At 36.6% G+C, this 19,921-nt stretch overlaps 1 protein-coding gene and 1 long non-coding RNA gene across 7 annotated transcripts in view; one reads left to right on the forward strand and one right to left on the reverse strand.

Annotated features, from left to right (window-relative positions):
- ARHGAP32 (Rho GTPase activating protein 32) overlaps positions 1-19,921 on the reverse strand; it is a 311,991-nt gene that overhangs the window by 130,880 nt on the left and 161,190 nt on the right. The gene's annotated exons all lie outside the window — the stretch shown is intronic.
- The window catches only part of LOC141374552 (uncharacterized), a 68,959-nt gene that overhangs the window by 14,875 nt on the left and 34,163 nt on the right, over positions 1-19,921 (forward strand). The window contains exon 2 of the long non-coding RNA XR_012381555.1: positions 16,105-16,153. This is a non-coding gene — a long non-coding RNA (uncharacterized lncRNA). The remainder of the gene's footprint in view (positions 1-16,104; positions 16,154-19,921) is intronic.

A 19,921-nucleotide genomic window follows, 5' to 3' on the forward strand; every position in this document is an offset into this window, starting at 1 on the left:
TTTGTTATTTTTGGTGCAATTGTAAATGGGATTGTTTTCTAATTTTCTCTTTCTGCTGCTTCACTATTACTGTGTAGAAATTTAACAGATTCTGTACATTGATTTTGCAACTTTACTGAATTCATTGATTAGTTCTACTAGTATTTTAGAATATTTAAGCATATATATTATATAGTATCATGTCATCTGCAAAGAGTGAAAGTTTTACCTCTTCCTCACCAGTTTGGATGCCTTTAATTTTTTGTTATCTGACTGACTGGTTGCTGCGGCTAGAACTTCCAGTACTATGTTGAATAAAAGTAGTAAAAGTGGACATCCCTGTCTTGTTCCTTAAAGGAAAAAGCTCTGTTTTTCCCCATTGAAGATGTTCACTGTGGTTTTTCATATATGGCCTTCATTATTAGAGGTATGTTCCCTCTGAACCTACTTTGCTGAGGGCTTTTATCATGAATGGATGTTGTACTATGTCAAATGCTTTCTCTGCATCTATTGAAATGATCATATGGTTTTTATCCTTTCTCTTATTGATGTACCACTTTGATTGATTTGCAAATATTGAACCATTCTTGCATCCCAGGAATAAATCTCGCTTAATTGTGGTAACTTTTTAATGTATTGTTGTATTCAGTTTGCTAATATTTTGGTGAGAATTTTTATATCTATATTCATCAGAGATATTAACCTGTAGTTCTCCCTTTTTGTGGTGTTTTTATCTGGTTTTGGTATCAAGGTAATGCCGGCTTTGTAGGAATTTGGGAGATTTACTTCCTTTTCCATTTTTCTGGGAAAGTATGAGAAGAATAGGTATTCACTCTTCTTTAAATGTTTGATACAATTCACCTGTGAAGCTGTCTGGGTCTGGACTTTTGTTGTTGGGAGCTTTTTTTTATAGTATTACCGATTCAATTTCATTGCTGGTAATTGGTCTATTCAAATTTTCACTTTTTCCTGCTTTAGTTTTGATAGGTTACATATTTCTAGGAATTCACCCATTTCTAGGCTGTCCAACTTGTTGGCATATAATTTTTCATAATATTCTCTTACAATTGTTTGCATTTCTGTCGTGCTAATTATTTCTCCTCTTGCATTTCTGATTTTGTTTTTTAAGTCCTCTTTTTTTTTTTGTGATGAGTCTAGTTAGAGGTGGATCAATTTTGTTAATCTTTTCAAAGAACCAACTCCTGGTTTCATTGATCTGTTCTATTTTTTAGTTTCTATATCATTTATTTCTGCTCAAATCTTTATTATTTCCTTCCTTCTAATGGTTTGGGGTTTTGTTCTTTTTTCTAGTCCGTTAAGATGCAAGGTTAGGTTGTTTATTTGAGATTTTTCTTGCTTCTTGAGGTAGGCCTGTATTGCTATAAACTTCCCCCTCAGAACAGCTTTGGCTGCATCCCAAAGATTTTGAGCCACTGTGTTTTCATTTTCATTTCTCTCCCTGTAATTTTTGTTTTCTTCTTTGATTTCTTGGTTGACCCACTCATTGTTTAGTAGTCTGTTATTTAACCTCCATGTATTTGTGCTCTTTCCAGATTTTTTTCCTGTGATTTATTTCTAGTATCAATCATAGCACTGCAGTCAAAAAAAAAATGCACGATATGACTGATCTTTTCTAATTTGTTGTGACTTATTTTGTGGTCTAATATGTGATTTATTCTGGATAATGGTCTGTGTGCACTTGAAAAGAATGTGTATTCTGCTATTTTAGGATGGAATGTTCTGAATGTATCTGTTAAATCCATCTGGTCCAGTGTGTCATTAAAAAAACACTGTTTTTTGTTGGTTTTCTGTTTGGACGATTTGTCCATTGATGTAAATGGGGTGTTAAAAGACCCCCACTATTATCATATGGCTATCAATTAGTTCCTTTATCTTTGTTATTAACTGTTTTATGTGTTGCTCCAATCAGATTGGGTTCATAAATATTTACAATTGGTATATCCTCTTGTTAGACGGTTGGTTCCCCTCATTATTATACAGTATCCTCCTTTGTCTCATTATAGTCTTATTTTAAATCCTCATTTTGTCTGATAAAAGTATTCCTATCTTGGCTTTCTTTTCACATCCACTTGCATAATAAATGTTTCTCCATTCCCTAACTTTCAATCTGTATGTGTCTTGAGGTCAGAAATGAGTCTCTCGTAGACAGCATATAAATAGGTCTTGTTTTTTTATCCAGTGTGTCACTTTACGTCTTTCGATTGAAGCATTTAGTCCACTTACATTTAAAGTAATTACTGATAGGTATGTATTTATTGCCATTTTGTTACTTGTTTTGTGATTGTCTTTGTAGTCCTCTGATATTCTCTTGTTTCTCTCACAGTTTGCTGGCTCTCTTTAGTGATATACTTAGATTCCTTTCTCTTGATTTTTTCCATGTCTATTACTGATTTTTGGTTTGTGGTTACCATTAGGTTTGTACATAACACCTTCTGCATACAGCAGGCTATATTAAGTGGACGGAACACTTAAGTTTGAACTCATTCCTTACTCCTCTCTCCCCACCCCATGTTTTAGGTATGTGGTTGTCATACTTTACATCGTTTTATTTTGTGAATCCCTTGACTGATACTTATTTTTACTGCTTTTGTGCTTCCTACTTTTCTTACTCTTATTTATGGTCTTTTCCTTCCACTGAAAGAGTCCGCTTTTAAGATTTCCTATAGGGCTGGTTTAGTGGTCATGAACTCCTATAACTTTTGTTTGTCCAGCAAACTCTTTCTCTCCTATTCTGAATGACAGCCTTGCTGGACAACATATTCTTGGATGCAATTTTTTCCTTTCATCACTTTGAATATATCATGCCACTCCCTTCTGGCCTGCAAAGTTGCTGCTGAGAAATCTGCTAATAGCCTTATGGGGTTTCCCTTGTATATACCAGTCTTCTTTTCTCTTGCTGATTTTAAAATTCTCTCTTTACCACTACTTTTTGCTATTACTATGTGTCTTGGTGTGGACCTCCTTAGGGTGATTTTGTTGAAGGATCTCTGTACCTCCTGAATCTGGGTTTCTTGTTTCCTTTCCCAGATTCAAGAAGTTTTCAGTTATTATGTCTTCAAATAAATTTTCTGCCCCCTTTCTCTTCTTCTTCTGGGGTCCCTATTATACAAATGTTATTTTGCTTGATAGAGTCACTGAGTTCCCTAAGTCTATTCGCATTTTGCTTAATTTTTTTCCTTTCACCTGTTCAGCTTGATTACTTTCCATTACTCTGTCCTCTAGGTTGCTGATTCATTTTCTGCTTCCTTTAGTCTGCTATTTATTCCATCTAGTGTATTTTTAATTTCATTTATTATGTTCTTCATCTCTGATTGGTTCTTCTGTACGTCTGGTTCTTCTCCACTCTTTTCTCCAGTCCAGTGAGTATCATTATGACTTTTCAATTCTCTATCAGGCACATTACTTATCTCCATTTCACTTAGGTCTCTTGTTGTGGTTTGACCTATTGTTTCATTTGAAACATATTCCTCTGTCTCTTTTGTCTAACTTTCTGTGTCTGTTTCTATGTGTTAGAAAAGTCAGCTACATCCCCTGCTCCTGAAAGTAATGGCCTAATGGAAGAAGAGATCCTGTCGTGCCCTGCAGTGCAATGTTCCATGTTTACTGGAACCTGACACTTCAAGGGTGTCTGCTATGTGTGTTGCATGCACCCCACAGTTGTGGCTGGGCTGTTTTTTCCTTCAGTCCAGTCATCTGCTGTGGCTCTCTTTGCCTGTTGTGGGAAGTGTTTGCTCTCTATGGTTTTGGTGGACCAGTCTGGGGCATGAGTTTAGTCAGACCAGGCATTTGCCAGACATGCAGTAGCACCAAACTGCAGAGGACCCCTGTGTGTTGTCCCCTGAGATGTTTTCCTTGGTGGGTGGAACCTGCAATCAGACCAACTGTCTGTCCCCAGCCTACTGCTGGAACTACAGTCTGACTGGTGTGGGTGGTTATATTCCTCCCAAGGACAGGAGTCATTTTGGTGTGGTGCTGGCCCCTTTGGGGGCTGCTTGCACACTGCCAGTCTTGTGGCCCTGGTTTGAATGGGTTCTGGCCAACAGCATATTGGAGGGGACTAATCACACAGTGCCTACAAGGTTTGTGCATCAGCAAGAGGGGACGTGCCCCCTCGCCCCACTGCTGCCTGGACCTGGTAGCCAGGCAAGGTGTGCAGTGTTAGCAAGATGCCTGCCAATCTGCTTATAAAATGCGACCTGCTGCCAGCGCTGAACAAAGGCCAGCTGGCGGGGGTGGGGGGGTGCAAAGTTTGCATGGGGCTCACAATTTTAACAACATGCACTCATTCTTCTGCAGAAGGGGGCCCACAACCACTTTTGCTGCCACCTAAACCAAGGCCTTGAAAAGCATACAGGTCAAAGACACACTGCTGGCAAGGTATGCGCTGGTCCTCTAGGGAAGAGAAACTGCAGGGGTGGGACTGAGGCGAGCATGACAGGAAAGGGCGGATTCCCTAAAGGGCCGGGGGCTAGGTAGCAAGTGTTTGCTAGTTCCCACAGGTGGCCAGTGTGTTTATCTGGGGGGTGGGGGAGTGAAGTGGCACCTGCCAGCTGCTTTGTTCCTGGAGGAATCTTCCAGCAATCTCTCTCCCTGTAGGACACACTCTGAAATTAGGAAATAACTCTCCCTCCCCTATGCCCCAGGTGTTTTTCAAACTGCTGCTTCCATGCTGTATCTCTGTGGACTTTCTGTTGTGTTATCTCTACAAGGGCAGGGACTCAAGTCCTCCAGCTCTCCCAGAGCTGAACCCACTAATTTTTAAAATTCCAGGCTTTAAGTCCCGCTAGTTGTAAGAACTCACAAAATTCAGCCCCTCTAGTTTTCAAAGCCAAATGTAAAGGGGATTTGGCTTCCCTGTGTGAGCTCCCTGGTCTAGAGTCTGTTTCTCTTCCTTCTTGGCACCCATAGGTCCCTTTCTCCCACAGACGGCCCACACATCTATTCAGCTCCCCACTGCATCTCTGCCCTTCCCAGCTTCAATGTAGCCTCTTCTCTACCTTTAGTTGTGGCATTTGTTCTTCCAGTCTTCAGGTTGTTTTCTGGGTTGTTGACACTGATGTGTTATCTAGTTGTATTTGGGGACTAGGTAAGCTTAGAGTCCTCCTACTCCACTATCTTCCCAGCCTCCATCTGTAATTATTTTAAATGTAAACTGATTAAATTTCCCACTAAAGTAACAGAGAGTGGCTAAATGGATAAAAAGCTAGATTCAACTACAAGGTGCCTAAAAGACACTCATTTTGGCTTTCAGGACTAAAAGTGAAGAGATATATACACTAAAACTGAAGGAATAGGGGAAAAGTATTCCTTGCAAATGGAAACCAAAAGACGAGAGATGACTATACTTATGTTAGACAAAATAAACTTTAAGTCAAAAAGTGTCACAACAGACAAAGGTCATTACATAAAGACAAAGGAGTCAATTCATGAAGAAAATATAACAATTGTAAATATTTATGCACTCAACATTGGAGCACCAAAATATATTAAGCAAGTATCTACAGAAACAAAAAAGAGAAATAAAGAGCAATACAACAGTAATAAGGGATGTTAATACCCCACTCTTAAGATGGACAGATTATCCAGGCAGAAAATCAATAAGGAAACATTAGACTTAAACTGTATTTTAAGAGAAAAGAATCTAACAGACATATACAAAACACTCCATCCAACAGCAGCAGATTACATGTTCTTCCTAAATGCACATGAAACATTCTCCAAGATAGATCACATGTTATGTCACAAAATATGTCTCAGGAAATTTAAGAAGACTGAAATCATGCCAAGTATCTTTTCCAACTGGTATGAAACTAAAAATCAGTAATAGCAAGTAAACTGGAAAATTCACAAATATGTGTAAATTAAATAATACACTGCTGAACAACCAATGGGTCCAAAAAGAAATCAAAAGCAAATTCAAAAAATATCTTGAAAAAAACAAAATGGAAGTAAAATAAAACAAAACTTGTGAGATGCAATAAAAATAGCTCTGAGAGAAGTTTATAGTGACAAATGCCTATATTAAGAGATAAAAGACCTCCAATAAACAACCTATCTTTATACTTCAAGGAATTAGAAAAAGAAAAAACTAAGCCCAAAGGTAGTAGAAAGAAAGAAAGAACGAAAATCAAAAAATAAATGAAACAGATCATAAATAAATGAAATAAAAACAACCACTAAGAGGTAGTTTTTGAAAAGATAATCAAAATTGAAAACCCATTAGCTAGACAATGAAAAAAAAGAGAAGACTCAAAATTATAAGTGAAAGAGACATTATAACTGATAGCACAGAAATACAAAGGATCACAAGAGACTATACTACCAACAACAGTATGTCAACAGACTGGATAACCTAGAAGATAAGATTAAGTTCTTAGAAACATATGCCTACCAAGACCGAACTGTGAGGAAATAGAAAATTTGAATAGACCAATAACAAGGAGATTGAATCCATAATCAAAACTCTTCTAACAAAGAAAAGGCCTGTGCCTAATGACTTTGGTGGTGAATTTTGTCAAACATTTAAAGAAGAATTAACACCAATGCTACTCAAACTCTTCCATAAAAATGAAGAAGAGGGAATACTCCCAAATTTATTTTATGAAGGTACCATTACCCTGATACCAAAGCCTGATAAGGACATTACAAGAAAAGAAAGTTCCAGGCCGATACCCCTGATGAACATGCATGTAAAATTTCTTAACAAAATATTAGCAAACCAAATTCCACAGCATATTAAAAGGCCATGATCAATCTGGCCTGCAAGGATGGTTCAATATATATGATCAATAAATGTGATACACTACATTAATGGGATGAAAGGAAAAAAACCGTATGATCACCTCAATAGAGGCATAAAAAGTATTTGAAAAAATTCAACATTCTTTCATGATAAAGATGCTCAACAAATTAAGTATAGAAGGAATGTACCTTAACACAATGAAAGCCATAAGTGAAAAACTCACAGCTAACATAATACTGAACAATGAAAAGCTGAAAGCCTTTCTCTAAGATCAGAAACTAGACAAGAGAACCCCTCTTGCCACTTCTATTCATTACAGTACTGGAAATCCTAGAGAGAACAATTAAGCCAGAAAGAGAAATAAAAGGCACTGAAATCAGAAAGGAAAAAATAAAACTGTATCTCTTTGTAGATGATATGACCTTAAAGTAAAAACAACAAAAAACCTATAAACTCTACCAAAAAATATTAAAACAAAAAAATGAATTCAGTAAAGTTGTAGTATACTAAATCAACATGCAAAAATTGGTTACAATTCAATATATTAATAGTGAAATATCTGAAAAAGAAATTTTTTAAAAATCCCGTTTACAGGGGTGCCTGGGTGGCTCAGTCGGTTAAGCGTATGCCTTTGGGTCAGGTCATGATCCTGTAGTCCTGGGATTGAACCCCACACTGGGCCGCCCACTCGTTGGGGAGCCTGCTTCTCCCTCTGCCCCCCCCCACACTTGTGCTTTCTCACTCTCTCCCTCTCTCTCAAATAAATAAAATCTTAAAAAAAAAAAACAAAATCCCATTTACAATAGCATCAAAAAAGAGTAAAATACTTAGGAATAAATTTAACAAAGGAGGTAAAAGATCTGTACAGTAAACTACAGAAAACTGTAACACATTGCTGAAAGAAATTAAGAAGATACAATCAAATGGTAAGAACTGATACTGTTAAAATGTCCCTTCTACCCAAAGCAATTTACAGATTATATCCAATCCTTATCAATATTCCAGTCGTATTTTTCACAGAAATAAAATAAAATTCCTAAAACTCACATGCAACCACGAAAGACCAAGAATAGCTAAAGCCATCTTGTGCAACAAGAACAAAGGTGGAGTCATCACACTTCCAGATTTCAAACTGTGTTACAAAGCTGTGATAATCAAACGAATGTAGTATTGGCGTAAAAACAGATACTGGAACTGAATCACCAAAGGACCAACAGAAGTGAATCAAGAACCCCAGAACTATGCATAGATAGTCAACCAATTTTCAACAAATGTGCTAAGAGTACACAATGAGATAAGGATAGTATCGTCAATAAATTATAGGAAAACTGAATATCCATATGCAAAGAACAAAATTGGATCCTTATCTTACACCACACACAAAAATCAACTCAAAATAGATTAAAGACTAAAACATAAGACATGAAACCACTAAAATCATATAAAAAAACATAGGAGAAAAATTCCTTGACCCTGATCTTGGCAATAATTTTTTGGATTTGACACCAAAAGCATGGCAATAAAAGCAAAAATAAACACCTGGGATTATGTCAAACTAAAAAGTTTTTGCACAGCAAAGGATACAATCAACAAAATGAAAAGCAATCTGCAGAATGGGAGAAAATAGGGCATCTGAGTGGCTCAGTTGGTTAAGCGACTGCCTTCAGCTCAGGTCATGATCCTGGAGTCCCGGGATTGAGTCCCACATCAGGCTCCCTGCTCAGCAGGGAGTCTGCTTCTCCCTCTGACCCTCTACCCCCTCGTGCTCTCTCTCTCTCATTCTCTCTCTCAAATAAATAAAATCTTTAAAAAAAAAAAAAAGAATGGGAGAAAATATTTGCAAACCACATATCTGATATGAAGTTATTATCCAAAATACATAAAGAACTCATACAACTCAACAACAACAACACAAATAACCTGATTAAAAAATAAGCAACAATCCTAAATAAACACTTTTCCCAAGGAGACATACAAATGGCCAATGGGTATATGAAAAAATCCTCAACATTTCTAATCATCTAAGAAATGAAAATCAAAACCAAAATGAGATACAGTACACACCTGTTAGGATGACTATTATTAAAAAGTCAAAAGGTAAGAATTGGTAAGAATGTGGAGAAAAGGGAACCCTTGTGAAGTAGTTGTGGGCATGTAAATTGGTACAGCCATTATGGCAAAAAGTATGAAGGTTCTTCAAAATATTAAAAATAGAGAACTACCATATGACTTAAAAATCCCATTAGTGTACATATCCAAAGGAAATAAAATTATCTCAAAAAGATACCAGCATTCTCATGTTCACTGCAGCATTATGCACAGTAGCCAAGATATGGAAACCACGTAAGTGTACAGCTATACGTGGATACAGAAAACGTGCTATATGCATATGTATACCCACGGGTGTGTGTGCACATACACTACACAAATACAATGAAATATTATGCAGCCACAAAAAGAAGGAAATCTTACAATTTATGACAACATGGATGAAACTGGCAAACCTTACACTACATGAAAATAAGCCTGACACAGAAAGACGAGTATCTCATGATGTCACTTATATGCAGAATCTTTTTAAAAAATAAAAGCTGAATTCAGAGAAACAAAGAGTCGTGTCATGGTTACAAAATGTTGAGGGGCAGGGGAAAGGGGAAAGGGGAAGATACAGATGAAAAGGTACAAATTTTCATTTGTAAAAAACTAATTCATAGCATGGTGACTACAGTTAATAATAATGTATTGTATAATACATTTGAAATTTGCTGGCAATAGATTTCAAGGGTTCTCAATACCAAAAAAAATAATTATGTGATGTGATGGATATGTTAATTAGCTTGATTGTGGTAAACATTTCACAATGTATACCTATATCAAAATGCCACATTATATATCTTAAATGTATACAACTTATATTTGTCAATCATATCTCAAAAAAGCTGGAAAAAATATGGACGCACAAAGCAAAATAGCCCCAAATTATATAAACACTGACAGAATCAAACGGAGAAACAGACAGCTCTACAATAATAATTAGATTTTAACACACTACTTTCAATAACAGATAAATTAGCTTCTCTTCATATGCTTATTGGCCATCTGTATAACTTCTTTGGGGAAATGTCCAAGTTCTTTGCCCATTTGTGAATTAGTTCGTTTCATTGTTTTGAAGTGTAGGAGTTCTTTACTTCGGAAATTAATCCCATATCAGATACATGATTTGCAAGTACTTTCTCCCATTCTGTGGGTTATCTTTTCACACTCTCTTGATAATATCCTTTAATGCACAAAATCTTCTACTTTCAATGAAATCCAATTTACCTACTGTTTTTTGCCTTTAACTTTTGGTGTCATACCCAAAAACTCATTGCCAAATCCAATGTCATAAAGATTTTCCTACATGTTCTCTTCTAAGTTTTAAAGTTTTGTTCTCACATTTAGGTCTTAGTTACATTTTGAGTTCATAAGATCCAACTTCATTCTTTTGCATGTGGATATCCAGTTTTCCCAGCACTGTTTGCTGAAAACACTGCCCTTTCCTCCACTGAATGGTGTTGGCAATCTTGTTGAAAATCAATAGACCATAAATGTGAGGGTTTATCTGGGGGCTCTCTATTCTATTTCATTGGTCTATATGTCTATCTTTATGCCAGTACCACAACTGTTTTGATTCCTTTTGATTCGTAGTAAGCTTTATAATTGGGAGGTGTGAGTTATTCAACTCCGTTCTTCAAGATTGTTCTTGGGTATTCAGAGTCCTTTGAGAATTCATATGAATTTTAAGATGGGTTTTTCTATTTCTACAAAAAAAAATGCCACTAGGATCTTTACAATTAAGATATAGATCACTTTGGGTAGTATCATCATGTTAAAAACATTAAGTATTCTAATCCATGTACTCGGGATATTTTTACATTTATTAGGTTTTCTTTATATTCTTTCAGCAGCATTTTGTAGCTCTCTGTGTACAAGTCTTTCAACTTTTTTGTTAAGTATGTTCTTAAGTGATTTATTGATTTTGGTGTTACTGTAAATGGAATTATTTTCTTAATTTCCTTTTTCAGATTATTCACTTTTAGTGTATAAAAATGCTAGTGATATAGGAATGATGATTTTAAATTTGGAAACTGTTGAATTCATTCATTATTTCTAAGAGTTTTCTTGTGGAATCTTTTATGATTTTCTACATATAAGATCATGTCATTTGTGAACAGATTTAATATTACTTCTTTCTTTCCAACGTGGAAGCCTTTTATTTTTCTTGCCTAATTGTTCTGAATCACACTGAACAGAAGTGTTGAGAGCAGGCATGCTTATCTTGTTGCTGATGTTAGGAGAAATGCTTTCAGCTTTTCACCAAGGATATGATGTTAGCTAGTGGGTTTTTCATATTTGGTCTTTATTCTGTCAGTTTCCTTCTGCTCCTAGTTTATTGAGTGTTTTTATCATGAAAGGATGTTAAATTTATCAAATGCTTTTTATGCATCTACTGAGATGATCACATGGGTGTTTTTTTCATTCATTCAGTTAATGTGCTATATTACATTGACTGATTTTCATATGCTGTACTTCTATCTGTGTTGATGAAAACTTCTGGATGGGTAATGGTGATCTTACATAACAATGTAAATGCACTTAATGGCAATGAATTGTATAAAATGGCTGAAATGGCTAAAAAACATAAACAAAAATACAGGAAACTCACCACTGTCTGTTCCACCTTCCCAAAGGCAGAAGTCTCCCAGAAGTGTTAAATTTAAAACGCAAAATTTTAAATGCATAAAATATGGTATTGCAGCCGTATGATGGAATATTATTTAATGATAAAAACAATGAAGTACTGATTGATACATGCTATGTCTTAGATGAACTTCGAAACCATGCTAAGTGAAAAAAGCCAGTTACAAAAAGAGCACATATTGTATGATTCCATGTACACAAAATTTCCGGAATAGGCAAATCCATGGAGACAGAAAGCAGATTAGTGGTTACCAGGGCTGGGTAGGCATAAAGGTCACGAGCTGGTGTACAGGTTTAGAAGGGCATGAGAATGACTGATAACGAGTACATGATTTCTTTTGGAACTGATAAAAATGTTCTAAAATCAGACTTTGGCAATGGTTGCAACACCTTGTGAATATACTAACCAACAGTGAATTGTATACTTTAAGTAGATGAATTATATGGTGTATGAATTCTCTCTCAATGTGTTTTAAAAGTGGATTTTTTAAAGGTAAAAAAATCAATAGAATTTCAGTAATCAATAGTATCTAATGTTAAAATGTAACTGAAAAAATGTTCAATGCATGTTAACAATAAAAACTGTAAGTTACCTAAAAATAAACCAAATAAAAGATGTGCAGAATTTCAAAGGAAATTACTAAACCTGATTGAAAGATGTGAAAGAAGAGGTAAATAAATCCAAATAGATTTAAAAACTCAGCATGATAAATACAGTAATTATCCTCAATTAACCTATACATTAAATGCGATTCTTATCAAAATTTCAAGTTTAATTTTTTTTCTCCCCAAGATTTTTCAAGGGAAGTGCAAAATGTATATGGAAAAAAATGAGCCAAAAAGAACCAAGATCATTTTGATGACATCAGGAAAATTACCCTACGAGAAATCGAGATTTGTGGTGAAGCTACATTGCAGCAGCTCTCTGGATGTGCCTGTTTTTCATCTCACGGAGGGAGAGCTTCCCTCTCCACTCCTGAATCAATGCTACACTTGTAACTGTCTGAACCAATAAAATGTGGGAAAAGCAATGTCCTGGGACTTCTACGACTAGTCATTAAAAAGTCTAACAGTTTCATACTCGCTTCGGCAGCACATATACTAAAAAAAGTCTAACAGTTTCTGCTTTCTTACTCTTAAGAGTCTTAAGCCTCCAGTCAAAGGGCAACAGTACACTACTGAAGAAAGAGTTCATGGAAGAGGCCCGGAGGGATGAAACACCATGTGGAGAGAGAGAACACATGAAGGCTCACTGAAGTGCGGAACACGCAGCCCCAGCCATGGTCACTATAGGACCACAACTGCGTGAGAGGACCCAAGCAAGACCAACAGAGAATTTCCCACCTGAGTCAATCCAAGGAATCAGGAATCATGAAACACAATAAAAGGCTTGTCATGTTAAGCCACTAAGTTTTTTTTTAATATTTTTTTAAGATTTTATTTATTTATTTGAGAGAGAGAGAAGAAGCACGAGCGGGGGGGAGGGGCAGAGGGAGAAGCAAACACCAAACTGAGCAGGGAGCCTGATGTGAGGCTGGATCCCAGGACCCCGGGATCATGAGCTGAGCTGAAGACAGATGCTTAACCATCTGAGCCACCCAGGTGCCCCAAGCCACTAAGTTTTGAGGTGTTTGTTATACAGTAAGAAGTAATAGTAACCTATTAATTAAGATAGTGTGATACTAGCACAGGGGTAGGCCATGGACCAATGGATCTCAAAATATAGATAACTAACACATATATTTGGACATTGATATATGACCAATTAGGCCTTAAAAATCACTGAGAAAATTAATTAATATTTAATCAATAGTCTAAGATAACTAAACTAGAAAGAGATAATAGACCCCAACCTTCTACCACATCCAATGAATAATTCCAGGCAAATTAAACATCTAAGTGTGAAAAGTAAAACCCTAAATATAAAATAATAAAAATAAAAGCAAAAAATATAATAAGGGAGATAGGGGAAAATGTTTTCATGCCCACAAGGCAGGGAAGAATTTCTTAGCTAAAACACAAAAAGAACAAAACAAAGACTAATGAAACTGGCTACATCAAAAGTTTTTAAATAATCACAAAAGGGACACCATAAACCAAGTGAAAAGATGAGTCACAAACTGGGATAAAAATATTTGTAACGTGTATTTGACAAATTTTTAACTATAATATGTAATGAAAAAATGAGATATATATCTATCTCAACATCTTTTAAATGGGGATCACTAAATATTTAATGAATGACTGAATAAACAAACACTGTCTCACTGGAATATAGTATTCATTTACAAAACTGAATACATCACCTTTCCTTACAAATTCTCTTCTTCCTCCTGAATTCCTGAAGTAAATAAATAGCATAACCATTCATCTCATTGACCAATCTAATCATCTTAGATTCCTCTACTACTCTTCCTCTCCACACATCCTCTTTTATATTTCCATGGTCAAGATCTAACCTCAATCTTTACTTCCTTATAATCTCTCCTGTCTCCCAAAACTGGTCTTTCACAACTGTCCCTTTATTTCCATTCTCCACTGATACTTCCCTGGTTCTGGGCCTCACAAGATCTGGACTACATGACTGCAGAATGGATAACTACAGTAGTCTTCTAATCGGTCTCTCTCCATTTCCCATTACACAGGGATCACAGTACTCTTCTCAAAATCCCACAACATCTTCTCAGTTCCTACTAAGAAAGTAATTTAGAGGCGCCTGGGTGGCTCAGTCATTAAGCATCTGCCTTCAGCTCAGGTCATGATCCCAGGGTCCTGGGATCGAGCCCCACATTGGGCTCTCTGCTCAGCGGGAAGCCTGCTTCTCCCTCTCCCCCTGCTTGTGTTCCCTCTCTCGCTGTGTCTCTCTCTGTCAAATAAATAAATAAAATCTTTAAAAAAAAAAAAAAGTAAGTAATTTAGGGGTGTCTGGGTGGCTCAGTTGGTTAAGCAACCAACTCTTGACGTTGGCTCAGGTCATGATCGTGGAGTCTGCTTAGTATTCTCTGTCTTGCTCTTCCTCTGCCCCTCCCCTCCCCATGCACACACACGCTCTCTTTTCTCTTGTGCTAAAAAGAAAAAAGAATTTAAATACGACGTCCATATACCATAGATGAACCTTGAAGGAAGGTAATTTCTCCATATATCTTCTAAAACATGTTTTCCCACAATCATTCTACCCCATCCATCCTCCCTCCCTCCCAGGTACCTTATGTTCTTTTTCCTTGCTAAATGCTCTTCATTTCTCTCTCTGCATATCTAAAACCTATTCAATCTTCAATAAAGTCTTTCTTGAATGCCACAGGAAATAACCTCTCTTACCTCTGAATACCTGTAAGAACTCTTACAACATGCAATACATTTTTCTTATCTTACTATGTTTATTGGTATATTGCTTGTTTCCCCTGTGGGAAGAATCTCTTATCTACTTCATCAGTGATATTCATGTAAGTATCAAGCACATACAAGATATTCAGTAAAACCATTCGGAATTGTGGGTTTTAAGACATCCAATGCACAAGTCTAAACATCAGTGTGTTTACACAGAACCTGAACCACATGTACCAAGAGTATACACTATGAAAGATTAGGCTACATTTAGCTGAAGAAACTTATGACATAAATATGATGATTTAAATTATGTTTATTTCCTTCAACTTAATGATATCTCAATCCTTTGTTTATAAGGAATGGAAAACAGAATTTCTAAGTTCCTTACTTCTAGATTCTTTACAAATCTATTTTTGGAGTTATTTTTCCTATTTTGAATTCACTTTTATATCACCATGGAAACCAATCTGCAATCAGTGTTGTTAGAATACTTAAAAATACAACTCCATTCAGCAAGCATTCAAACGTTCAGAAGAAGTCCTTTCTTTACATGGATATGTAAACTCCTACATGGTAGAAATCAGTAGCGTAAAGCAGGGTAAAAATCACCCCACCCAGGGCGCCTGGGTGGCTCAGTTGGTTAAGCGACTGCCTTCGGCTCAGGTCATGATCCTGGAGTCCCGGGATCGAGTCCCACATCGGGCTTCCTGCTCAGCGGGGAGTCTGCTTCTCCCTCTGACCCTCTTCCCTCTCGTGCTTTCTATCTCTCGTTCTCTCTCTCTCTCAAATAAATAAATAAAATCTTAAAAAAAAAAAAAAAAAAAATCACCCCACCCACATAAAAAATTATTCATCAAAGTCTAATCAACAGCTTGTAAATAGGGCATACAAAGATTTCTTTTCTTCATCTTTTATAGACCTATTATGCTTGCAATTTCACTGTGACATACCTATGCACATTATAAACATTTTCCTTCACCTCTGTAGCCTGTAGTAGATGTGGAAAATAAAAACTAATTTCTGTTACACAATATTACGTGCTCTACTCACACCTATGGTCAACATCCTAATAATACTGAAAATACTACTTTAAGACTACTGAGTTGAAGATGCCAAGTGGAAGAATAACTCTACATTAGAGTTGTATCTTAGGTGGGAAATAAGTGAAGTAAGTTCTAATTTTAGCACATAAGGAAAAAATCAGTAACAGACAAAATTGCTCTTCAAATTTCTTAGGAAAAAGCTAGAAAACTAAATGCATCATAATAAACCTAACAATCTGTTTCTCCTTCCAGACTGGAACACCACACTGTTTCCTCAGCTGATTACCAGATATAGTAACTGGTTTGTTCAACTTTATTTTTTTCAAGTTTATTCAAATTCCAGTTAGCTAACATACAGTGTAATATTAGTTTCAGGTGTGAAATATAGTGATTCAACACTTCCATACATCACCCGGCGCTCATCGCAACAAGAGCCTCCTTATTCCCTATCACCTTATTTCACCCATCCCCCCACCCACCTCCCCTCTGGTAACCATCGGTGTGTTCTCTACAGTTAAGAGTCTGTTTCGTGGTTTACTTCTCTCCTTTTTTTTCCCTCTGCTTGTTTGTTTCATTTCTTAAATTGCACATATGAGTGAAATCATATGGTATCTTTCTCTGACTGACTTATTTCACTTAGCATAATCCTCTTTAGCTCCAGCAATGTCAACGCAAATGGCAAGATTTCATAACGGCATCTTACTCAGCCATCAAAAAGAGTGAAATCTTGCCATTTGCAAGATATATATATATGAGTGTGTGTGTGTGTGTGTGTGTGTATACATATATTTTCCTTGTCCATTCATCCGTCTTTAAAAACCAGAATCACCCTCAGCTCAATAAGATGCCCACAACCTGACAGCACTACCAATAACTCACTATATGAAGTTTTCATTTCAAATCATCCCCTTAAATGACAATGATTTCCCAACATAAAAAGAGGTATTAGTATGCAATGTGCAAAAAAGTACGGCTGAAAGTTTATCTGTTTTGGTTTAAGGAAAAATAAAATTCTTCAGTAGGGGTAGAAACACTAAAATTATCATGGCTTTTGTTTCAAAAGATTATGTACCTACTACATGTACTTTTACATAAAACTGTTTTTTTAACTAGAAATATCTACTATACATAGTATTAAAAAGATGAGGGAACTAACCTTTTCATTGGTTTAATTCATTTTTATTAATAACTGAAAGTCCCAATGATAGGTACCAAAACTTGTTGCTAATACATATTTCCATAAACCTTAATATTCACATTCACATAAATTCTTAATCAGGAAGAAAACCCAGTCTGTTTCCAAAAAGACACAACATTTAGTCAATGATCAACTGAACTGGTAAATACCAGGTATTTAAAATATACCAGGTATTTGAAATACTAAAATTGAAAATGCAGAATCCGTATATATGCTATCTTACCCGTTAAAAATTTGTTAACAAAAGATTTTCAGTGTTTCTCCTCAAAGGGGGAAAATGCAATGATGTGATTTCCCTGGTTTCTTTTACCATTATTTTAAACATTAAACATTCTAAATACATTAATATTTCAATATCTTAACCCATAGGTTTAATTCTGTCTGAAACTGAAGCTAAATTTTTTAATTATAACTACAGAAAAATCGTGTTATTTTAACTTACTTTCTTCATTTCACCATATTATATAAGGTTATTCTCTATGTTAAAAGAAATATTCTATCTAAATAAACTGATGGGAAATTAGAAAAGATGGTGGAGTAAGAGTAGGGGACCCTATTCCAACCAGTCCCTTGAATTGAGCTGGATATCTACCAGACCACTCTGAACACCCACAAAATCAGCCTGAGATGTAAGAAAACAGATCTGGATCTCTACAAACAGAATATCGCCAGCAGTTGGTTTCAAGGTACAAAGCAGGGAGCCATGATTCCTCGGGCAGATATCGGAAGATAAACGGAAGGGGGAGGGAGCCTCCGGGATATTGCACCGCCGGAGTGCAAAAGCCTCCCATGCTGGGGATGGGGCAAGGACTTTAAGGCAGTCCACCAGATGGAAACCTGGAGCAGTGGGGCCGCAAGTGCGAACTGGGGGCAACTGGCAGTATTAGAAGCACCAAGGGCAGAGACGTGCCTGGACCTGGAAGCGAGGGCTGGGAGCCCTGCTGTGGGGTGCACAACCCAAGACACTGCAGTTTTAGGCTGTGAGGTCTGCCAGATTTACACATGAATATAGATATCAGCAAGATGTCAGAAATAGACTTCAGGGTAACAGGAAGACAACAGCTAAAATGAAGAAATTAATGGCAACATAGAGTCTCTAAGGGCAGAAATGAGAGCTGATCTGGCAGAATTCAAAAATGCTATCAATGAGATCCAATCTAATCTAGATACTCTAACAGCTATGGTAAACAAGGCAGAAGAATGAATTAGTGATCTAGAAGACAAACTGATAGAAAAAAAGGAAAACGAGGAAGCCTGGAAGAAACAGCTTAAAATCCATGAAAACAGAATTAGAGAAATAAGTGACGCCATGAAACATTCCAATGTCAGAATTATTGAGATCACTGAGGAAGTGGAGGAGAAACAGGACTAGAAGATATACTTGAGAAAATCGTAGCTGAGAACTGCCCTAATCTGGTAAATGAAACAAACATTCATGTCCTAGAGGCAGAGAGGACCCCTCCCAAGATCAAGGAAAACAGGCCAACACCCCGGCATATAATAGTAAAACTCTCAAATCTTAGAACCAAGGAAACCATCTTAAGGGCAGTTAGGGGGAAGAGATTCCTTACGTACAGAGGGAGGAACATCAGAATAATGTCAGACTAACCACAGAGACCTGACAAGCCAGAAAGGGCTGGCAAGACATATTCAGGGTACTAAATGAGAAGAATATGCAGCCAAGAATACTTTATCTGGCAAAGCTGTCATTTAGAATGGATGGAGAGATGCAGAGCTTCCAGGACCAGCAGAAACTGAAAGAATATGTGACCACTAAGCCGGCCCTGCAAGAAATATGGGGGCGGGGGTTCTATAAAAGGAGAAAGACCCCAAGAGTGATATAGAACAGAAATTTACAGAGACAATCTATAGGAACAAGGACTTCACACAATAAATTCATATCTTTCAATAATCACTCTCAACGTGAACGGCCTAAATGCTCCCATAAAACGGCACAGGGTTGCAGATTGGATAAAAAGACAGGACCCAACCATATGCTGTCTATAAGAGACTCATTTTGAACCTAAAGATACATCCAGACTGAAAGTGAAGGGATGGAGATCCATCTTCCATGCCAACAGACTCAAAAGAAAGCTGGGGTAGCAATTCTCATATCAGACAAATTAGATTTTAAGCTAAAGACTGTACTTAGAGACACACAGGACACTATATCATTCTTACAGGGTCTATCCAACAAGAAAATCTAACAATTGTAAATATCAATGCCCCCAACATGGAAGCAGCCAACCACATAAGCCAACTGTTAACCAAAATTAAGAGTCATATTGATAATAATATGTTAATTGTAGGAGACCTCAATATTCCACTCAGCAATAGATCATCTAAGCAGAAAATCAACAAAGAAACAAGAGCTTTGAATGACACACTGGACCAGATGGACTATATATATATATGTGTGTGTGTGTATATGTGTATATATATATATATATATAGAACATTCCAAACTAAAACAACAGAAACTCATTCTTCGCGAGCACACATGGAACTTTCTCCAGAATAGATCACATACTGAGTCACAAATCAGGTCTCAACCAATACCAAACGACTGAGATTATTCCCTGCATATTCTCAGACAATAATACTTTAGAACTGGAACTCAATCACAAGAAAAATTTGGAAGAAATTCAAACACTTGGAAGCTAAAGACCACTCTGCTTAAGAATGTTTGGGTAAACTAGGACATCAAAGAACTTAAACAATTCATGGAAACCCATGAGAATGAAAACATATCAGTCTAAAACCTATGGGATACTGCAAAGACAGTCCTAAGGGGGAAATACATAGCCACCCAAGCCTCACCCAAAAAAACAGAAAAATCCTGAATTCACCAACTAACTTTACACCTTAAAG

This window comes from Callorhinus ursinus, unplaced genomic scaffold (assembly GCF_003265705.2).
Source record: "Callorhinus ursinus isolate GAN/ISIS: 27379988/994484 unplaced genomic scaffold, GSC_fseal_2.0 scaffold19, whole genome shotgun sequence".
Lineage (NCBI taxonomy): Eukaryota > Metazoa > Chordata > Mammalia > Carnivora > Otariidae > Callorhinus > Callorhinus ursinus.